Source organism: Sciurus vulgaris (assembly GCF_902686455.1).
Source record: "Sciurus vulgaris genome assembly, chromosome: 13".
Lineage (NCBI taxonomy): Eukaryota > Metazoa > Chordata > Mammalia > Rodentia > Sciuridae > Sciurus > Sciurus vulgaris.
Genome location: NC_136474.1, coordinates 64,005,120 through 64,028,721, shown reverse-complemented (window position 1 = coordinate 64,028,721; position 23,602 = coordinate 64,005,120). Strand labels below are relative to the sequence as shown.

At 33.9% G+C, this 23,602-nt stretch overlaps 1 long non-coding RNA gene across 1 annotated transcript in view; it reads left to right on the top strand.

Annotated features, from left to right (window-relative positions):
• The first annotated feature begins 14,640 nt into the window (after window positions 1-14,640).
• Window positions 14,641-23,602, top strand: part of LOC306642480 — a 53,104-nt gene continuing 44,142 nt past the window's right edge. The window contains exons 1-2 of the long non-coding RNA XR_013758542.1: window positions 14,641-14,827; window positions 22,957-23,024. This is a non-coding gene — a long non-coding RNA (uncharacterized lncRNA). The remainder of the gene's footprint in view (window positions 14,828-22,956; window positions 23,025-23,602) is intronic.

Sequence of the window (23,602 nt, the reverse complement as noted above, 5' to 3'; positions counted from 1 at the left end):
TACATGGGTATATACTGCTTGATAAGTTTTAGCAAAGTACTCATATGACCATTTCCTACAGAAATAAATTTAAACACCTTTAGCACTGTACAAGTTCACCTGTATTTCCTTTCAACCACTGTATTTACCATAGTAATTTTGTATTCTTCAGGCTTTTTTTCTTTCCTTCTCTCTCTTTCTTTCTTTCTTTCTTTTTCTCACTCTTTCTTTCTTTCTTTCTTTTTTTTTTTTTTTTTTTTAATATACTGAGAATTGAATCCAGGGCCTAATGCATGGTAGGCAAGTGCTCTGTCACTGAGCTACATACCCAGCTCCTTATTATTTAAAATTTTACTGTGAAATAGGATTTCACTGGGTTGCTGAGGCTAGCCTCAAACTTGTGATCCTCTTTCTTAGCCTCCAAAATAGCTGGGATTACAGGGGTACATCATCATACTCAATTTACAAGGGAAGTAATTTTGATTTCTGGTTTTGGGATTTATAATAATGAGGTTATGTAACATGTCTCTGTTGGGTGTAACTTCTTTTGCTCAAGATGTTATGGGTTCTATGGATGGGTATGTGCTTTCTTTTCACTGCTGAGTAGTGTTTGGTTGTATAGACATACTTAATGGGCTAATCAGTTTTCTCGTTGATTGACATTTGTGTTGATTACATTTTGGGACTATAATGAACAGTGCTATTATTAACGTTCTAGAGCATCTCTTTTGGTGACAAGTGTATTTTCTATAGTAGCTACCTACGGATAAAATATATTTACCTTGATACTCATTCTTACTTTGGTATATATTTTAGTTGCTAGTATTTTTCTTTTTTGATTACAATTCATTAATGAATTATGAATTTTTACTATTCCATTTACTGCTGGAGTTTTTTTTCTCTTGATTTATAAAAATTTTGTCTTAGGGCATTAAAACTGCATTGAACATTGCCAAAAAAAATTTCTTCTTTCTTTGTATTCATGTCATCACGATGTATTAGTAAAAAATAATATATCAAACCTGCAAGTATACTATTATAATTCACGATAGTTTACATAGTACACACAAAAATCCCTTATTTTATTTTAGTATGTGTATATATTTACTTTATTTCAGTTATAACTGGGTGAATAAAGTATGTACTTCTAAATATACATATGTATATGCATATTTAATATTAAAATTTACATCTGCAAATAATAAAAATATATACATGCAAAATTTAATTTTATTTAAATTTATAAATTTAAAACTATAATTCTTCCAAAATTTATATGGGTATGATTTATGTTAAGACTTTTAAAACCACATAGCATAAATATTCCCTGAAAAAGGTATGATAATTTACAGTATTATATGAAAATTCCCACTTTAACATTTTAAGAGAAACAACCAAATTTTAAAATGGACAGTTATAGGTAAAGATAGTTTTCACATTTCTAAACTTAGTTTTATTAAAGTGTAATTATAGTCACAGAAATATGTGTAAGTAATTAATGCACACACAATTCCATATATATATATACATATATATATATATCCCAGCATCATTAGTGCATTTCATCTCCTTTCCCTAAAATCATTATCGTGTATAATGTTATTAGATATGTTTTGCACTTTATTTTCTATTTTTTTTTTTTCCTTATTGTTCTTCTGTGACAACATTATACACTTTTTAGTATTGGATCTTTATATTTTGATAGCTGGTAGTACAAGTCTCTCCCCATAATCTCCTTCTCTTTAAATGCCCTTAAATATTTAAATTTGTTTCTTCATGATTATAAAATGCATAGTCAATTTGTCAAGTTTAAACATTGTAGAGTGTTTATTTAATTTGTAATAGAGTTATAAATTATATTTTTGGTGAATTATCATGACTATTAGAAAAATGCTCCTTATATGAAAATCATATATGTTCCTAAATCTTCCAGGGTAATTTTATAACTTTTCATTTGTAAATTATAAATTTTTCTTATTAAAATTTTATTTTAGGAGTTCTTTTTTATTTATTTCCAGTTAATCTCAAAATTTATTCATTTGTGAAATTTAGTACAAATGTCTCTAGTTTTTATTTCTTTCTATTAGTTCATTCAAAAACGTGAAAATTGAAAGGCCAGATTCTTATATAAAGCAACTTTTCTATCTAAACAGTATTTATGGCTATCTTTAAAGTAATAGTGCAGTGCATAATTATGGATTTTTCAAAACTTTTATTTTGAAATAACTTTATGTAAATAGAAATGTGGAAACACGATAGAGTTTCTGTGTATCCTTCCTCCATTTTTCCTTAAGGCAAGCATTTTTCATAAGGACACTGCATTTGTCAAAACTGAGTAATTAACCTCAGTGCAATGAAATTAACTAAACTGCAGACTTTATTCAGAATTCACTAGTTCTTCCACTAACGTCCATTTTCTGTTTCAGTATCCCAAATTGCAATTTAGTAATAAATCTCCTTAGACTTCACTCTATCTATGACATTTTTTTCAATCTTTTCTTGTTTTTATGACTTTCATAGTCTTGAAGAGTATTGGCAAGGTGTTTGTAGACTTTTTCCTCAATTTGGGTTTGTTTTGATGCTTTCATATGATGAGATGAGAGTTCCAGGTTTTGGGTTAGAATACCACAGAGATACCAGTTTAAATTGGTGACTTCCAGGTTTCTTCATTGCAAAGTTATTATTTTTACCTTTTCACGTCTATTCTTTATGATAAGTCTCTTAAGTTCACAATTCTAAAGAGAGGAATTAGGCCTCCACACCAGGCCAAGAGATGAACGGTAGTTATGTTTACTATTTGCAATTAATCCATTAGGATATTTTGTCCTGTCTCCTCATTTGGTAATTTATTCTATTATTTATAAGTTTCAATAGGAACTCAGGAATATTTATTTTATACATTGAATTATAATTTAATATTGTCTCTATTTATTTTATTCCTCAAATTATTCCAACTTTGACTCTTGGGTGTCTTCCAGGTTGGCTCCTATGCCATTTACTAATGCTCATGCTCTAATATATTCCAGTTCTTTTTCAGTTTTCTCATATTTCAAACACCACAAGATGCCTCTGACCTATATTTTCTCTGCACACCTACTCTATTATCTTATAGGAAGCCCTGAATCCTTTTAACAGGAGACTTAAATTTTGAAATCAAGATTGGGTATTATTTTTCTAGACTTTGTGAAGACAAACAATAAATTTGTGTGAGTATGTAAATATATCACATATAATGTATATTGTATAAACATATCATTTGTGTATGTATATGTAATATTTAATTTTGCATATTATAAAATTAATAAAACATTAAATTAAAAGTAATATACAATTTATTGCATGCATAAGTCATAGTTAATTATATAAATTTATTATATATGAAAATTTACTGTATATATATATATATATATGTGTGCTCATGTAGGTATATCTGTGCCTGTATGCCTAAAAACACATACATATATATGTCTATATATTTATTATATATCCATATTAATATTTATTGCTAGATTTATCAGTATAGATCTTAAATAATATTGAGTTGATACTGATACCTGGACTTTACCACCACATGATTCATTTCTATCTTCTCTCTTTCTTTTTCTAACTTCTTTCTCTGGCCAAAAGAAACCTGGCTCCCATTATCTACAATATTTACTTCTTTATTCAACTGTGGTCATGTAAAGAAGTATCAGAACGGTTAACTGTACCTCTGTAAGAAACAAATCACATGCTAGTGCACTGTGTTCCTCTACAATTTCTTGACTTAAGCCTTACAGTATACAATAAGAAGAATGTTTCCAGTGTTATTTAGGTCAGCTCTGTTATTCTGCTCCATCTTTAGTGAGATTAAATAACACATTTGTAATACAGTTAGATCCACCTGGGAATTCTCCCTAGATTTCAGGAGCTTTTTTTATCATAGTTAAGTTTGGCCTATAATAAAGTTTCCTTTTTTGAAATGTACATTTTCCTGTACTTTGACAAATATGTGGAGTTGTGTATCTACCACACTAGGATAAAAAAAAAAGTTACATTACCCTAAACACTCACCTGTGTATCCCTGTTCTAGTTAATCACCCACAGCTTTCACAACTCCTTGTAAATCCTGATCTGTGTCCTGATCCTACAGCTTTGAACATTTCACAGTGACATAAACTGAAGCATGCAATATGTACTATTTCAAGGAAGTTTTTTTTCACTTCACAAAATTTAAGATTCATCCATATTTTGGGTAAATCAATAGTTCATTCATTTTATCTCTGAATATTATTCACATTCATGAACCTATCATGAGATTTTTTTTAATCTACTCAACACTTAAAGATCCTGCTTAGCTCCAGTTTGGAGCAATTATTCATAAATGTGCTATGAACATATATGTGTAACTTTTTCTGTGAATGTGTTTTAAATTCACCTAAGCTAATACATGAGAGTGGGTGGCTGAATCTAATGGTAAATGTAAGGTTAATTTTGAAAGAAACTTCCAAACTGTCTTCCAAAGTGGGTGGAATATTTCAGATTCCCATCATCATTGAAGGACAGTTCCCAATATTCTTCAGTTTCATCAACATTTGGTAAAATAAGTTTTTTTTTAACTTGAGCAAATTGTGGTATATCACTGTAGCTACAATTTGGCTTTCTCTAAGGACAATGCTGAAAGATTTTTCCTAGGGCAAATTGACATCACATATGTTTTCTTCAGTGAAGTTCCATTCACATCTTTTCCCATCTTTATTGTTTTTTTTTTAATTGATAAGTTTTAGGACTTTTTATATAATACATAATTTGTAATTTTTTTCCTTAGAGTGTTAGCTTGTGATTTAATTCCCATATCAGAATATTTCTCAGATTTAAAAAAAAAAATTTTACTAAGTTCAGCTGTGTAGAATTTTCCCGTATGTTTTGTTGGTGCATTATAGTTATACATAATGATGGTGGTATTCCAGGCACACAATATAACTATAAAAGTTGGCCAATACCATTTCCCAGTATTTCCCCTTTTCCTTCCTCTTCCCTCCCTCTGGTCCCTTTCCTCTACTATCATAATCTCCATTCAATTTTCATGAGATTCCCTCCTCACCTTTTTCTTTCTCCTCTCTATTTTTCACATATGAGAGAAAATATGTGACCCTTGACTTTCTTAGTTTGTTTTCTTTTGCTTAACATAATGTTCTCCAGTTCTATCCATTTTCCTGCAAATGATACAATTTAATTCTTCTTTATAGCTGATTAAAACTCCATTGTATTTTCTTTATCCATTCATCCATCAATGAACACTTAGGCTGATTCCATGGTTTAGCTATTGTGAATTGTGCTGCAATTCACAATATGAACATGCATGTTTCACTATACTATGCTGATTTTAATTCTTAAAACAAATGCCAAGGAGAGTCAAACTGGAGTGGTTCTATTCCTTGTCTTCTGACAAAACTCCATACTGATTTTCATAGTTGTTGTACAATCCTGCCAAGAGCTTAAAAGTGTTCCTTGTTCTTCACATACTCTCTAGTATTTATTTTCTTGATAGTTGACTTTTTTTTATTTTATGAATTGTACTTTTAGTGACAAATCAAAAACTTATTTCATGCTCATTTTTTTTTTACCATTGTTAGATCTACTTTGCATTAAATATTTAGATCAGTAACTCAATTTTGAGAATTTTTTGTGTAAAGTATAAAGTATATGTCAAGGTTCATTCTTTTGCACATGAATGTCCTCTATTTCCAGCACCATTTGTTTTAAAGATTACCCTTTCTTTTATTCCCTTTGTTAAAAATTAGTTGATTATGTTTGTGTAATTCTATTTTTGAACTTTGAATTTTGTCCCATTAGTCTGTGTCTATTATTTTACCATTGTATATCTCTTGATTTTCACAATTTTATAGTAAGACTTGAAGTCACATGATATGATTTCTCCAAATTTTCTTTCTCGCAAAGAACACTTTACCAATACAAATTTTAAAATCAACTTGTCAATTTCTACTTAAAAATTTCCTGGGATTGTATTATATGTGTGATCAATGTATAAATCAAGTGAGGGACAGCTATTAAATTGAATATTCAAAACATGAACACAACATATCTTTCATCAGCAGTTAATAAATGGTAGCATGAAGATCTTATACGTATCTTGTTAGATTTATGCCTAAATATTTTTCTTTCATTAATTTCATATAAATGGCATTGCATTTTATTTTCAAATACAGTTTTCATTCTTTCTATTTAGGAATAAAGTTGACTTTGGTGTATTAATTCCATGACTAGCAATTTTATTAAACTAACTTGTTAGTTTTTTTAAATAAAACTCCTTGGACTCTCCAAGGCATATAACATGTTATCTATAAAGACAGTTTTATTCCTTCCTTTCAAAGTGGATTCATTCCTTTCCTGCCTGATTGTCTGGCTAGAACTTCTAGCATGAGTTTGAAAATATCATTGAAGGAGAACCACCTTTTCTTGCTCTTGACTTTGGGAAAAAAGTTCACCTTCTCATCATAAAGTATGAAGCTAGTTGTGGGTTTCTTTTGTGATGCTTTTTATTGCATTGGGGGTTTCCCTTCTGTTCTTCAGAGTATTTAAAAAAGTATTTGTAAATATTGAAGGCTGAATGCTTTTCAAACTTTTTTTTACATATATTGAGATTGATCAGCTATATATACATGTATATTTATATACATGTATATATATGTATGTATGTTAAGTGTTTTTTAAGACAGTAAAAAGATTGTTCAAACTTTGGCCATTGTGAACTATTTTGATTGACTCTTTTGTATAATCTACCTTTTGTTTTTCTTGTAGCATTTTCTTATTTTCTGTTAATATAGGATGTCCCGGGATCCATTGAACGATTAAACTCAAAGATTCAGTCATTTCTTGGTAAAAGTCTGGTTCATTTCACTGAAGAATGGTATCACAAACCAAAATCTAGGGGTTTGTATTCACATTGATACTAAAATGACTTTGTTCCTAGGTCCGTCAGCTAACAAACAGAACAAGGAAATTCATTCTTGTGTATGTACATCTATCTGTAAATATTTCTATATGCAGCCATCTCTGTGCCTAGTAAGCAAAACGTCAGTTATTTGATGACTATAACTCTATTACCAGATGGTTTGCTTAGCCACTTCTTGCTTATTTGTGACCTTCCATTATAACAATAAGAAACTTGGGCCCCACAATCTTCTTTCCGTGTGTTTTATTGTTCAGTTAAAGCATATACTTGTTTTAGTTGGGTTTCGTGTCACTGTTTACCACAAGACCTGGCAAGAACAACTTAGAAGAGGAGAAGTGTGTTTTGACTCTGATTTTAAAGATCCATTCTAGATTGACTTACTCCATAGCTGTGGGCCTTAAGTGAGGCAGAACATCATGGCTGACTAAAACAATAGTTCAGAATTTTTAACATATACTGCTCAGGAATACAAATTTAAACATTGTAATTACAGATTTTTTTTTTTTTTTGCCATTAATCTTATATATCCCAAGCATTTCCAGAGTTGCTTGAGTCAACACCACCTCCACCATGTTCAGTAAAATTTTTTAACATATTTTTCAAGAAAGATATTTTATCAAAATTAAGAAGTTTTCTTGTATACCCTTTTATGGTGAAGAGTTTTTTTTTTTTGAATCATGAGTATATGTTTGATTTTGTCATTTTTTCTGTGTCACCTGAGGAGACATGATTTTCCTTCATCATTCTATTGTAAATTTTAATGATTGATTTTCAAATGTTGAATTAACTTCCCATATTTAGAATAAATCCCACTTGATTATGGAACATAATTGCTTTTGTAGGTTGAATTAAATATGAAGGTTATTTTCACTAGGTATAAAATTGCATGTCAACATTTTCTTTCAGTGCTTTAAGGACATCATTATAGCTCTTGTTTGAAAACTTTCCCACAGTAATCTGCCATACTATCCATTTTCTTCTGTAGTTAATATGCCATTCCCCCTCTTTTCAGCTTGCCTTCTGGACTTTTTTTTTTTTTTTTGCCTTTCTTTTCAGCAATTTGTATATGACAAACCTTGGTGTGGCCTTTTTGTTATTTGGTTATCCTTCTTGGTGTGTTTGACACTTCTTGAATTTATGCTCTAGCTCAAGTCAGTACTTTTGGAGGATTCTGGGCCATTGTTTACTTTTTTTTTCATAGTTCTGTCTTCTTTCTCAATGTTAAGTAGTGTGATATTGCCTCACAAGTTCTAAAGGTATACTTCTTTTTCTTTTTTAGCTTTGCATTTCAACTGACAATTTCTCTTAACTTACCTTTCTGGTCTCTGAGTCTTTCCTCAGATGTGTCATATCTACTGCCGATGCAGAAACAAATTTGATTTATCTTATTTGAATTTTGATTTCTAGAATTTCGATTTCATCTTTATTATTACTAGTTCTGTCTCTCTTTTGACAATGCTTATTTGAGCCTACGTGTTGTCCGCCTTTACTCTTAGAGTCTTGAGTTTATCAGTAATGTTTATTTTAAATTCCTCGTTTGGCAATTCTAATATCTTGTCATGTCTAAGTCTTTTTTTAATGTTTATGTCTCTTCAGATTGTGCTTTATCCTGTCTTCTCACATGCCTCACAAGTTTTAGTGTTTTCCAAAGCAGGTTTTTCTGTAGAGGACAGTAGATAGTGAGTAGATGACTTCATACATAGATTCGAGGACGTCTTTCCTTCTGCTAGGTCTTTAGTGATGGCATTGGGGTGGGTCAAGGAGTTGAACTGGGTTTCTCCTTCCTAGTTATTATGGTTGCTTACAACCTACCAGTCTTTGAATTTCTCTGGTGATACTTTGCTTTTGTTTTGCCTCTGGGTTTGCTGTCTTTACTTTGTACTGTTCCCCAGAGAGAGTTTGTCTCTTCCATTTCTCCCAGTTGTACTGTACTATAAATTTTGTTTGATGCTTTTTTAGTGTGATAATGCGAAATATGGGAGTAAGTACATTGTCTGATATTCTGATTAAACCCTCATTTTAGGCAGCCATCCTGAAACTGTTCTTGGGGGTGTGGTCTTTACAAATGCTTCTACCCCTCTTTCAGATATAATGATCAGTATAGAATTTTTGTCTGCCCTTCTACAAAGGCAGAGTAACTTTTATTCCACTGCCCCCACTACAACGGATTTTCTCAAATGCCCCCACAGCTACAACTGTGATGCCATCCTCCATGTCAGATAAAGCATGTTTTAATCTTAGTGACCATACAAGGGACAGACCAAGGACAATTTTCACTGGTGACCCCCATTTCAAAACTTTAGCTATTTTGATTACACAGGAACCTAAGGCTACAAGTCCTCCCTACAGATTAAGAATTTCTTTAGGGACAATAGGGAAAATGAATCTGGTATATTTTCGGTAGTTACCTTCATATCCTTGCCCCAATTTCTGTTTGGCTCCTGCGTGCTCTCAGGCTACACACTTGGAAAGCCTTCCCTATGCAGATGAGGGTGTTGGTTTCTAAGGAGAGCTGGAGGAAAGGAATGTGCAGGGATCTTCAAGGGTGATCTCTACTCCTTTTCCCTAGTTGCTATAAGGTATCTTCAGTGCCCAGACCTGCATGTTTTGATGCTGTTCTCTCTCTGGATGAACGTTTTCATTCCTTGGGGGAGACAGGTCATGGTGGAATGCTGTCAATGACTGATCTTCTCATCTACCTCTGCCATTAATAGCTCTCTGTGTTCTTGAATCTTACCCCTTGGCACGAATGCCCCTATGTTCCTGACCCTCAGAGACTTCACACTCTCACAATAGGCTGCATTCAACTTTTTAGCTATTTTCCAAAATTTCTATTAAAATTGACTCTGAAGGTTTTTATATCACAAGGTGGAATCTGAACCTGGTAAGCAAACACTCAGGGTTTCCTGCTCCTTTCCAGGTACCTGTCTCTATTTTTTGTTAGCTCTTTGCCCTGACACCTCATAATTAATTTTTTGTTTATCCAGATTTTTCCTTGCTTATGGGAATGTGAGACTGGGTGTGTAGTTCACGGGTAGAGCACTTGCCTAGCACAAGTGAGGCACTGGGTTCGATCCTCAGCACTGCATAAAAATAAATAAACCAATAAAGGTATTATGTCCATCTACAACTAAATTTAGAAAAGTAAAGAAAAAGTAGGAGCAGGAATGTTGTTATTCTTGTGTCCCTTAGGTGAAAATAGAAAGGCCCAAGCTTACGCTTTTACTTTAATTGAATAGAAATATTTGCTGTACACTATCAAAATAAACACACAACCAAAACCAAAAATCATCATCAACAACAAAACACTTGAAGATTTATGTATATATGATTGTGTCCACATACTGATTTTTAAAAGAATAGGTCTGTGTTTTATGATTCCACCAGATCTTTTTTTGGCCCAGTTTTTTTCAAATTCATTTCAGGAGAAAGACTTCTTGGCTTTGATGAACTTTGACAGATGGACAATGCAGTGGGGCAAAGAAAATTAAGCCTAAAATAGCCCTCATTTTATGAGAAAACATGGACATTTGAAGAACTCCTTTCAATAGAAATATTCATCACTCAAACCCTACCACTTACCCCTGCCAAAAAACAAAGGTCATCCAACACAAGAAGCACTTGAAAAGAGACACTAGATAGATATGCAAAAAAGGTTTTGCTATACTTGGGACAAATTATAAATCTACATAGTAATTTAGGATTGGGTCAACTAAAATGTTGATCCTGGAATAATGAGATTTTTAAGTATCAATATCCAGAAATAGAAAAGCAGCACAAATAATAGCAAGAAGCCAGGTGCCATGACGCACACCTGTATTCCCAGCGGCTCAGGAGGCTGAGGCAGGAGGATAGAGAGTTCAAAGCCAGGCTCAACAAAAGTGAGTCACTAAACAACTTAAGGAGACTCTGTCTCTAAATAAAATACAAAATAGGGCTGGGGATGTGGTACCCCCCCAAAAAAAAAATAACAACAAGAAAAGTGATATTTGGCCTCCAGCCCAAACCCACTGGTATATCCCAATACAATGGTCAGTTCTTTCATGAAGTCCGCCTGATCTGAACCAAAGGGAAATTATTTTCATGATGAAGAAGTTGAAGTACTTACCTTCTTTACCTCATATGTCATAGGCAAATTCTATAGTTTTGGAATAGCACAACTGTTCTTCCTTCAACTTCTAGAAGGCAGACTCAACTTCTTGTCTAACTGTGTTCCCCACAGCGGATCACATTTTGTGCATTGCATACTCTAATAGTGTTAAGATACTAGTATTTTAGGATTGGGAAAGTACACAGATACACAGTGAGATTGTTTTTGTAAACAGATTAATGAGTAATACCTTCATCAACGTGTGTGTGTGTAAGAGTAATACAAAGCATCATTGCACTGTGGAAGTGGCTCAGACACTATTATCAAACTTGGGAATATTTTTTTTTGCTCTTAATTCAAGTTACTGAATAAAAAAAGATTTAAAGCCTAATCCTAATTTTAACCAAGCTATAAGACTGTGAATCAAAGGTGTTATAATTAATGAAGAACAAGTCAAAGAGAACAGAAGGCTTTGCTTGCTATAGCAAAGGAGTCAGTCACAACCATTGGTAGTGTTTTGGCAGAAACTCAAAACCAGAAATAATAATAATAAATTGTATGATGATAAAGCAGGAAGTCTTCAGAAGGACCTGATTGGAGGGTGAGTGAAGAAGATATATGTGAGCTAAGTAGTAGAACTCCCTAGCTGATTGGTTAACTATGCATGGCTTTTTCTGGTTGGTTCTAATTTGGAAGTGGAGACAAAAATTATGGTCATTGTCAGTTATTCACTGAGCCATGTCCACTTTGCACCAATTGTTATAGGTGTTAATAGTTGGCTGGACTGGTTTCCTGGCCAGTTGCTGTAATTTCTATGTCATAGTAATATTTTTATTATACATCCTTGTAATTGTCTGTACATTCAGTTTCACAGTAGCTGAGATAGCAGTGCCCCAAAAGTCTAGAGATGATCTGTTCAACCTCAGAGGCCCATCCACAGCCCCACATTTACTTTATGGTACTGTCCTCCTTGGAGAGAAGGCAATAAAGGAAGGAAATAAATCTCAAAAGAAGTTTATAAGTAAGTAAGTAAGTAAATAAATAAATAAATTTATGCATCCCCTGAACATAATGAGTGTTTTTCAGCTAAAATAAATGTCAACATTAAACCTGAACTAGAGTCTCCTTCCTCTTGTCTGAAGAACTGGCATCCAGAGAAAGGTCTCAAAACCCTGGAGAAGCCAGAGGATCTAAATGCCGATGTTAATGATAATATCCTGTTAAGGAAGTCCTTTGCAATTTCAGTTGTGAATATATTGCTTGAATTAGGTGATTTCTTAACTTCTTTAATCCTGAATTTGTAAATGAATTTGGAGATAATCAGTCATTTTACATACAGACTCTAAAAATTGTGGAAACTCATTAATTATTTTCCTCATTTGAAATAACTTAATAGAAATAAATGCTGCAATAAGATAGCACAAGCTAATAAAATATTATACGCCATCATTTTTCTTAATGCATTAATATTAACTGTACATGATGATATGAGTCTTTGAATATTAGTTAGTTAGGTATATAATTTTTCATAATACATGTGGAACATGCAAACCATTTCAAAGTAATGGGCCTCCCGGGGGTGAAGAGCACACTCATCATTTTAATAGTAAAATAGTGAAAAAATGCTTGAAAAATAAACTTCGAGGTCCCTTCTCATTCTACAATTTCATGTGTATAGCAGATTCATGATAAAAATAATTTCTTTAAATATGGCATAAGGAGAATCATCTTTAGTAGGATTTGTTTAACATAATTAGGAAATGCAGTTATAATTCTAAAGTAATGTTATCAAGCCAAACACATAAATTCCAGTTTTCATTTGTAAAATCTGAATTTGTAGTGAGTATAAATTAAAAATATACTTCTTAAAAAAGAGTAGGAGAGCATACGCTTTTGAGAGTTATTATAAGTTTTTTATATAAAATGTTATGCTATATTTTTCATATAACTTTCATTTAGAAATTTATTTTAATGAATATTTAACATACATCATTAGTTTTTTTTTTTTCAGTTAAAAAATGGTTGCTTTAAGGAGTTTATAAATTATCATCCCCTGATACTTAAACATTCCTCTTAAACTAAATATTTATTATTGGTTTGCATATTAAACTTTTTGCTCTTAAAATGCAGAGATAATCTATGTTCCTCCCTCTGCTCCCTTAATTTGGAAAGATTATTCACTTTTTAGGGGCAAGAACTGTTTCCACATCACAGGGTCAAAGGGAATCAGCTGTGGAACCTGGAGCCCAAAAGGGAAAGGACTTTATAGAAACTTTTGGCCAGCAGTTTTTCCAGCTTCATTTTGTTATTTTCTGTGATGGACCCATGCAAGTGCAAAGAAATGCTTTTCCTGGAAGCTTTACAAACTGGGAGAACAGAGAATAAAATTTACAAATTCCCACTTCCCACCATTTTAATAGAACATTGCAAGTAACTTTTGAAACCATGTCAGGAAGAATTCAAGGCATAAGAGAGTTGCTTTTGCCAAACTGTGTCCCATTTTCCATTGCAAAACCCAAAAAGATGCCTTCACAAAATAAAGTGACACTTCTAGACCCAACTGCAATATCAAATTATACATTTTTATTTTACTTCCATATTAAATATATCAATATATTAATAACAACAACAAAAAAAATCTTCAAGAAAATAATTTCCAAATACGATGAATAAATGCTGACACAAGCATTGATTACCTTGATTTTGTTAGCTCTGAATATGATCTTAATGAAACCCATCATTTGGGGCAGGCACCGAGGTCCTAGGCTACTTTGTACATATGATTTCAAAATATAATAATTCAAGGTGATCTTGCCATTGATTCATTATAGGGAACAAGGAGTTATTAAGTGATATAACCTGTTGGTGTGTATTTTACTCTGTTCATATAAACCAGTGAAGCAAGATCAATTTGTTTCTCGGTTGAATTAGTTTTCTTGTGGGCACCTCAAGCATACATTCAAGAACCGCTTCCAAGAAACAAATTTATTTTCCTGAAATGATGGTCTTTATTGGCAACATCTAGTTCTTTTAATTTTACAGTTGGTTTCCCAGTTATGATCTCTGTTTTCATGAAGCATGAGAAAAATCCTAGAACAGTTAAATGTGCTTACCATATAGTTTATGAATTAGTTGCTTCTTCAAATTGGCAAAAGATAAAGAATAAAATTGGACTTGCAGTAACTCAGTCCTTCTTTTTCTGACTCTCCCTGAATAGTACAATTATTTGCCCTGCATGAATCAAAGTTTGATCATGCAGGTATTAAATTGTCACTGGACATATATACACAGATAGATAGATAGATAGATAGATAGATAGATAGATAGATAGATAGATCTAGATAGACAGACATAGATATGGATATAGATATAGAGAGAAGAAACAGAAATAAGTAAATAATTTAGAGGACCCCAAGTTCTGAACCTCCTGCAGCCATTCAGTCACTTTGCCTCTTATAGAGGCCTTGGGTACCCAGTTCATAACAGAGAGGAGCAAACATCCTCTTTAGGGCCTATACATTCTCAAAGGTGTGGTGAGGCTTGTATAATCTAGAGACAGAAATATACTTTGAAAAAGTAGAGTATGCCCTGCACGTTTAAGAGAGTACTATTTTTCTCTTTGTTCTTGTGCAGACGAAACAAGATGCATTAGTTGTATTTGGTGTTTCTAACAGGGAAAATATCACATTTTGGTGCCTTTCTGCAGCATTTGATGGAAGGAAGGAACACAGGTGCATTTTAAATGACTCTTCCAGCTCTGCCCAGAGGGGCTTGCTCAGCCCGGGAGGGACTGCCATTAGTGAGTAAGTGAGAAGTGACATGTTCTGTCTCTCAAAGGGTTTCTTCATGTCCACTTTGGTAGCTCTCATTACATTGCCTGAATCCATTAAGGCAGAAACAAGGTTACCCCATGAAATGTTTTTGTGACTAAAGAGGACATGCAGCTCTCTAATCAGTGACAGAACATCTCCTCTGACAAGACTGAGTGATACTGTGTGCTCTGGTCCCCCTTAGCCACCAAGAGGGAATACACCTCACAAGGACATACAACAGTCTCATTAAATTTCCACTGGCTGATTTATCAATGCTCCAGTGAAAATAATTACTCTGAATATGTTTAATGTAATAAGTACGTCAAATGAAATCTTACCTCATACTGTGTGGCTATCTGATCCATCATGACAAAACTTTTTTCCATCGGAATGTGTTCTATCTGACCACCAGCAAAAAGAATATTCTGAATCTTGAATTTTGGGTTTCTGTGTGACCTCAATGCTGCTAAATGCAAGCTGAATTGTTTTATGCCAACAGAACTGGTTTCTGTAGACCTGTGTTATTTAGGTGAATTAATGGAGAATATTGTCTAGTATGTTTTTACTCAGGAATCAAATAGTTGCTCTTGGTAAGAACAGGGACTTGATCCCAAGCAGCAGGTCTACCTATCCCCATATGGTTCTTTCTTAGCCTTGGGCTTTCCCTAAGTGTCCTGGACTAGAAAACATTACTAGAAAACATCAACACTGTTTTTCTTTCTCTCAGTGGTCATATTAATTTTCCTGATTAGACATAGTAATATTTTGTTCCATAGAAAGGAGAATTTCCTGGCATAAGGGGGAAAATATCACAGGATTATAATTACTTCTATGTAGGTTCACTCATTCCAGTAACACAAGTCCTCTTTCTGATCCTTGGCCATGACTGTTCCTCTGAGTAGATAGGCTTGAAACTAACTCGGCACCATGCTATTACTATTCAAATTTCTTCCTTCCAATCTTCACTACAGTTTATTTTATTTTCATAGTGTGTGGACTCTTAAAAATGACATCCTTAAAATATAGTGCTGCTTTCTCAAAATTGTGGTGTCTTTGAATGCACACTGCCATAAATAAACTTGGTGGTTAAACTTCTGTGTTTTAAACTTTTGCCTTTTTATCTCTGTCAGTGTGAAAAGCCTATCTGGCCTGCCTTCCCCTGTGCCTATGATAAAATTCTTATGTGGTAGTCATCAGTCTTGTATCCTCCTTTCTTTTCTAGCCATTTAGTTTTAATTTCCCAATTTCAGACAACCACTACTTTGGGAGTTGTGATCTGCCTGCCTTTGATGTGTTCCCTGGTCTCCAGGAATTGGAGCTGAAGGATCATGGTACTCAGGAAGCCACTCTGCAAGCCTGTTGATATTCAAGCCACCTTAGTACCACCCCTTTCTGATATTCTTGCTTGAGGAATAATTATAGTTGCTCTTCACTCCTTACTTTTTACACTTTTTGCTAAACCCAATGTGTGACCCAATTAGCTTAATCTACTTTCATATCTATCATTCTCATTACTTCTTGATTTTGATCATTGCTCCTAATTGATCAACACAGTTTATGCATGCCCATCTCTTTCAAACTCCTGTGGCTGCAAAGTCTCTGTCACTTTCTATATTTATTTCCAGGTTCTCTTTTGCCTTAACACATTCATCAAAGTCTAATATTGCAAGAGAAAATGTAAAATAGATACAATGCTTTAACCCTTACCTTTCAATACTCTATAATTAAAGTGTTCATATAAGAACTGTTCCCATACAAATGGGTCATTTTTTTTTCCATCTTACTTTTAGGATCTAAACTCAAAAAATATATATATATATATATATTTTTAAGCTACAGAATAGCTGAGTATTCTTGGAATATTCTAATAACTACAACAAATTTCATTATTTTTAAATGAGACATTCTCAATAATAAAGCATCTCCCAAGCAGCACATGGCTTATATCACATTATCACAATTATCTAAACTTGAAAGTACTAGAGATTTTGTAAAAAGAAAAGCTGTCATGGGCATCAAATATCTATTGACACTGTGAAAACAAAAACTAAGCTATTCCTTTGTTATGTGTTATGAAACCTTGTGTATTTTATAAAGAACAGAGGAGAATAATACATATTTTCCTGAATACACAAATAGAATGCACAAGTAATTAGAGGACATGAATGATAGACTGGTCGATATGGTCCATGGAGTTGTCTTGGAGAGAACTAAGGCTTAGTGTCTTCCTTTCTTCAAATCTCTACCATCTCTTTTTCCTTCAACCTCCAAAGTTTTCATTACTATAAAATACATTTAAAAATATGTGACTAATTGAGTGAATAGAAAAATGTTATTTACAATATTATCCTTAAGTTTCCAAGAAAGAACATGAAGTAGTCACTTATTTATAGATTTCAGACCACTAGGTCATTTTCTTCATAATCTCCCTCACAAAGCACATTTTACAAGTTATTTTATACTCTTTCTTTCTCCTATTGTTTAAAATTACAAAAAGAAAAAAATTACTTAACAGAGTGACTAGTATCTCAAAAGCTATGACTATATTTTCTCTTTTTTGTTTCCCCAAACTACTGAGATGCTTTTTTAAGATCCCAATTTATACCATAAAAAATAAGATATGCCTGTGATTCAGGGCAACTAGAGCATTTACAAGCTGGTGAGGGGAGTGGAAAACAGTATAATTATGTTGCAGTACTGTTTGATAATTTCTTACAAAGGTAAATTTTTATCTATTCTATGATCCATCAAGATAGTCCCAGTTGTACATACAAAAGATAAATGAAAATATATGTCCACACAAAGAATTGTGTCAAAATATTCATGGCAGCTTTATTCATAATAGATCCAAACTTTAAACAAATCATGTGAATCAAGAGAAAGATGTATAAATGAACTGTGATACACTCATTCATGGAATACTATCAGATAATAAAAAGAATAAACTACTATAAAAAATGAACTGCCAATATACACAATTGATGAACCTTGAAAACTTGAGGCACAAAGAAGACACAAAAAACTACATACTGCATGATTCATTTTTGTGGAGTAGCAGAATAGGTCACCTAATCGATACCAATAGAAATCCATATAGTAGTTGTATCAGTGTTGGGTTTCTATGTGGAGACTAAGAAGGAGAATTTCTAGAGTGGCAGAAATGTTCCTTGTCTTCATAGTGATGTTGTTTACATAGCTTTATCTAACCAATAAGATTTCTCAAATCTCATCTACCTCCACACTGAGACACCTTGCATTTAATTTTATGTAAATATACCTAATTTTTTTTAAAAATTAGATCTGCTCATCATATAATAAATATGGAATCTTTAGGGAAAAATATAATCAAAAAGTTTAGGCATCAGGGTGAGTACTGTCATTGTACATAATAAATATTGTTATTTATGTAATCAACTACAGAATCCAAAAATAATTCAAATGAGCTAAAATTAATTAATAGGAATAGAGCTCAAGTATATACTTATCTTTCAAAGTAACGAAAAATAATACTGAAGCAGATTTCAGGTGAAATAAACTACTAAGGGGATAGATGCTGGAAGAGGAAGCTACCTTTTTTCAATGTGGAATAATTTCCCTAGAAACTTTTAGCAGAAAATTTGTATTTTTTATATTTATATTTTAAATGTGGCAGTTCTTCATAGCCCTTTCCTTCCACCCACAACTGCTTCAGCCCTGTGTGCTCTTGTCAGAACTCACCCCACAGATCATATTCCCCCATAACCTCAGGCAAGGCATTTTCTTTGCCTCTTCTCCACCCCTATCAAGAGTTCTTAGTTCAATTTTCTTATAATCCTGCTTTTATGGTAAGTAAATATGGCCCCAAATTATAATAGCTTTTAATAGCTTAGAGTGTAGTTAGACACACTAAAGTAGTACGTATTTTCTTGGGTAAATGGAGGAGGGAAATGATGAAAGATGACAGAAACCAACCTGTGTACCTGTTAGTGACCAGATGGACTTTGATTTTCCAAATTGAAAACAACTTAAAACCCTTTCTCAATCACTGTGTATGGGAAGTGATATTTTTAAATTAAAAAAATTTAGCAAGAGAGAATTAAGTGAGGCAAGATAATACTGCCTTTCTTAAAACTAGGACTCATGGAATTAACTTACTCACTTAAGGTAGATTTAAAGAAGTGGCTCCAAACTGTGACTATGCACTCAAGCATATTTTGGTAAAGGTATTAAAGATAAATTCAATTTTAAAAGGCCTAGAAATAGTGTGCAATTATCATATGAAATTTGGCTGTTGGAGTGGTTTATTTCTGATTTAATACATGTCTCCTTGTTGGGAATGAAGTTTTATCAACTCAAAATGGTACCACTGGTGAGCTCTTGCAAATTGCCAGCTTCTGTGAGTAGTTACATTCAGCCAATTATTTTTAAGTGGGAAGCTGTATAAAATATTACTCAATGATTGAGTTTTGTTTCTGAACATGGTAATGAAAGGACTGGACTAAAATCTGCATGGAAGTCAAAACCATAATTTCACTCCAGGATATGGGAATTCCTGGACACAGTCAGGCCAACTATTGCTCAGGAATTTCAATTTCATAATCGTATGAACATGCCTATTCCCTGGACCAATGTAATGACCCTAACATATAAGGCAGTATATTAGTTATCTATTACACCATAACAAATTACCTCAAAACTTCATGACCTAAATTTTAGCAGAAAGTGTTTATTCTGTTATAAATTCTTTGGGTCAGAAATTCAAAGAGGCATTTTAATTGGTTGGTCTGTCTCAGAGCCTCTCAAGTTTGCAAGCAAGATGTTTGTCAGGACTGCTGTAGTCTGAAAGTTTGATGGGAGCTGGTAGATTTGCCTCTGTGATGACTTTTCACATGGTGGTTGGTAGGAGTCCTCAGTTCCTTATCACACCAACCTCTCCATGGTCGTCTTAAATGTCCTCATGACAAGGCAGTTGACTTTTCCCTGAGCTAGTAAGACAAGACAGCAAGGAGGAAACCATAATACCTTCCGTGACCTTATCTCAAAAATCACACATTGCCACTTCTGCCACCTCCTATTCATTTTAATCTGGTCGAACACCACAGCTCACACTCAAGGAAAGAGAGAGCAGGATCCACTTTGTGAAGAGACAAGTGTCAAAGAATCTGCTAACATTATTTTAAAACCAACACACAATGAGTGACTTCAGTCTTCAATAAATTTCTGACACAAAGGGAAAAAAGAGGCTTATTCTGTTGATCTCTATAAAGCAGTGGCCTCTGGGGCCATTAACCAAAAATCTTAAAAAGAAAAAAACAAAGTCATTCCTAGAACCTATGGGAGAGAAGCAAGGGAGGCAAGCAAGATTAAAATGCATTTGTCTTAGAAGAAAGTTAAAGAGGTTAAAAACATACTTCTAATGTTTATTTTGCATTAATTCTTATTTTAAAAAATCCTACATTAGAATATTATTTATCTTGATAAATAAGTTTATTAACCCCCCTGAAAGTTTGCACTTGAGGTAAATGCCTCACATTCCCTGTTTGACTCACCCTGTGCTCTTGTACTTTGTGTTCTTCCTACTTTATACATTAGTTGCTAAGGCTAGTTATATCTAGCTGTCAGAAATTAGCAAGAGAGAGCCTTAGTCTTCTGGAAACAGTAGTGGTAACTTAGAAGTGTGAGAAATTGCCTGGTTTGATAATGGAGTCCTGGGTACCAGTCTAGTCCTGTCTAGCCGTGGGACCATAAGAACCTCACCACACCTTTTAGTGTCTCAGTTTCTGTGTGGTAAATCTGAAAGGGTAAAACTAGATACTTTCTAAGGCTCTGTAAAGGGCTAATATTTTAATAGCATTAAGTCTTGGAGTATCAGATGATGTCTTCCCTTTCCTTGAATCTGTCATCTAGAGCTAAAGCCCGGCAGTCCATTACTCTTCAGGGTAAAGTTAGTGCCTTTCCTATGTGATTGTTGTTTTTTTAATTTTAATTTGGAATCATTCTTTGTACAGTCATTTGGCGGGTTTGCCCAATCTTGCTCTGGGGTAGTCATCAGGGCATGATGCAGTATTGGTATCATTTTCTATTTTCATTAAGGTGCCCAGAGGAATTCCAGCAATTGATGCCAACAAATTTAAATTATTAATTTTATTACAACAAGAATTCTATAGTGGCAGAGCCACTGAAATGCTTTTTAAATTGGTTTTTAACTAGAAAAATAAAGAGAGAATTTGGACACTTGGGAAATAATGAAAAAATGAGACAGCACTGCTATTGATTTAGTCAGGTAAGAGGAGTTTTTTTTTTTTTTTTTTTTTAAGTTCAGTATTTAGAAATCATTGGACTTAGATGAGATACTAATGAAAGTACTGAACAACCTCGTAGGTGTGTCAAATGAAGTAAGAATCAAGTAATAAATGGAATGGTGGCATTGCATATAAGTATGTAGAAACTGATCTCACTAATTAATATTCTTTTAATTGATTCTACTTTTTAATTAAAAATTATATTTTCAACATGCCTCATTAAAATCCTACTGTAAGAAATAGATACATAATCAGAGACAAGGGATGAATTCACAGCTCCATTTCTGAATGATCTTGGGTAAATCACAAAAACCAATTTGAAGCAGGCTTAACCTTAAAAATGGGGACATTAAACCCCCCAGACAGAGAGTTTTGTGTGGCTCAAATAAGGTATTGTGCATGGAAGCACTCTGTAAACTGTGATATACTCTGAACATACAGAGAATTTATAAATTTGTAGGTATTTGTCACTTTCAATTAATTTTACAGGGAGTCCTATTTTGGCATTAGGGATGAAAGAATAGTGGAATTCTAACATGACTTTATCCATCAGATGATTCAGAACTGACCCTGAAGAATCCAGGTGTGCATCGATTTCTCTATCATTGGGATGCTAGGTGCTCTGCAATAAATTACAATATTATAGAATATTTGAACAATTCTTGTCTGTACTTGTGTTTTGTTAGACACACAAACAAGAAGAACCTCGGTTAATGATCCAAACAACACACCAGTCATCACAATGTATTCGGGTCAGCCCATGCCCAAATCTCCACAGTCAACTCCCTCCCTGTTTCTGTTTTCTTATCAAAAACAAAATCAGACCCTAACTGTGAATCACTCTGAGGGTACAAAGAGCGTTAGTTGAGGGGCAGATCTAGGATGGGTCTGGAGTCTTACCTTTTGTGTAAGTCCAAGAAACACACCAATGTGGCTCTTTGGATGAGGAAGTAAAAATCAAACCAAGTATGAATCCAGAATTCTGCTTGATCTTCTAAGAGTCTGACTGGTATGGAGGGTATAGACACATAAAGTTTAATCAGAGTATCAGTATGGCAGACACATCTCCAGGTGACATAGGTGGTAAAAGCCATAAAAGCTGTTAGACCAAGTACAGAATGGAGAATGAGCAGTTAAAACATGGCAGAGTAAGAAATGCAAACTCAACGGGCCAATGCCACCTCCTCTCATGCTCTTTCATCACAAAGAGATTCACATTCAAAGAAAAATTTAGTGAGAACCAGAACTATACTATGGAAAAGACAAAAAAAATGAAGTGTTGTTCTAATAATATATTTGAATATTTAGTTGTTGGTGGTATTGATTCCGGCTCCAGATAGATCAAAACAACAAAAGGGCGCCGTGTCTATCGTGCTTACAGGACCAGGCCGTAGTTGCTAATAATAAATTTTCTTTTTTTGATATGACATTGTGTGGAGAACATCACTGAAAGTAAAAAGAATGTTGGGATGGCATCATTGCTTCCCTGCTCATCCTGAGGAAAATTCCTGGGACCAAATATTTTTTAGTGAACTGAAATCCAAGGAACCCTTTTCAGATTCACCATCTCTCTTCTTGCTTAGAGAGCAACAGTTTGGAATAAATAAAATAACTATAATGAACTAAAGGTTGATCACAGTGTCAGGTGTGTGCTTACTGCTTCCCATGTCTGAGCTCATTCAAGCCTCAATTCAACCTATGAAACAAGAAGTATCATTTCCACGTCACTGATGAGAAGACAGGATCTCAGGCTGCAAGTTACGGAGCGGGACTTGAACCACTTCACGACAAAGCCCCACTTGAAAGCACCACATTCTCTCCCTCTCTTCTCTCTTCTAGGAATAATGGAGGAAACTGGATGAACATGGGCTCTTCTGGAATGTGGGAGGTTATTCTGATGATGGAAAGTAGGAGGAATCCAGAGTGTTTTCTGGCAGACGGACCAGCTGGTAGGGTGGCTCATGTGAGCTGGTCTGTAAATGAAGGGGAGGGTAACCAGGCCGGGAGAGAAGGGAGCTCTGAGCTCTGTCCCACCTTCTGAAAGTCTAAGTCTTTAAATAGATTCCTCGAGGAGGGTTAAGGAAAAGACTAGGCTAACAGTTTTCAACCTTTTTTTTTCTTCCTCTATTATAATTCTTTTTTGAGAACACTGTGAACCTTCTGCAAAGACATGCCTTGATATCCCACGAGCTGGACTGATGGAAGCTAAGGAGACAGACAAAGGGCCATTGGGTCTGCCCATCCATTTTTCCAGAAAAGAAGGAAATTCTGAGTTCCCAGTAGACTAGACCTCAAGAGAGAAGCCACGGAGTTCTTTCACATTCAGTAAAAACCCAAAACTAGGGAGCACAAGAGAAGGCCCATAGCAAGAAAAAATAAAAGCAAACTTTCAGGTTAATTAAGGGCCCTCTTTGATAGAGCTCAGAACACTGAAGTTACATTCAAACAGTCCACAAGATTCCTCTAGGAGCACAGTTTGCTGCTG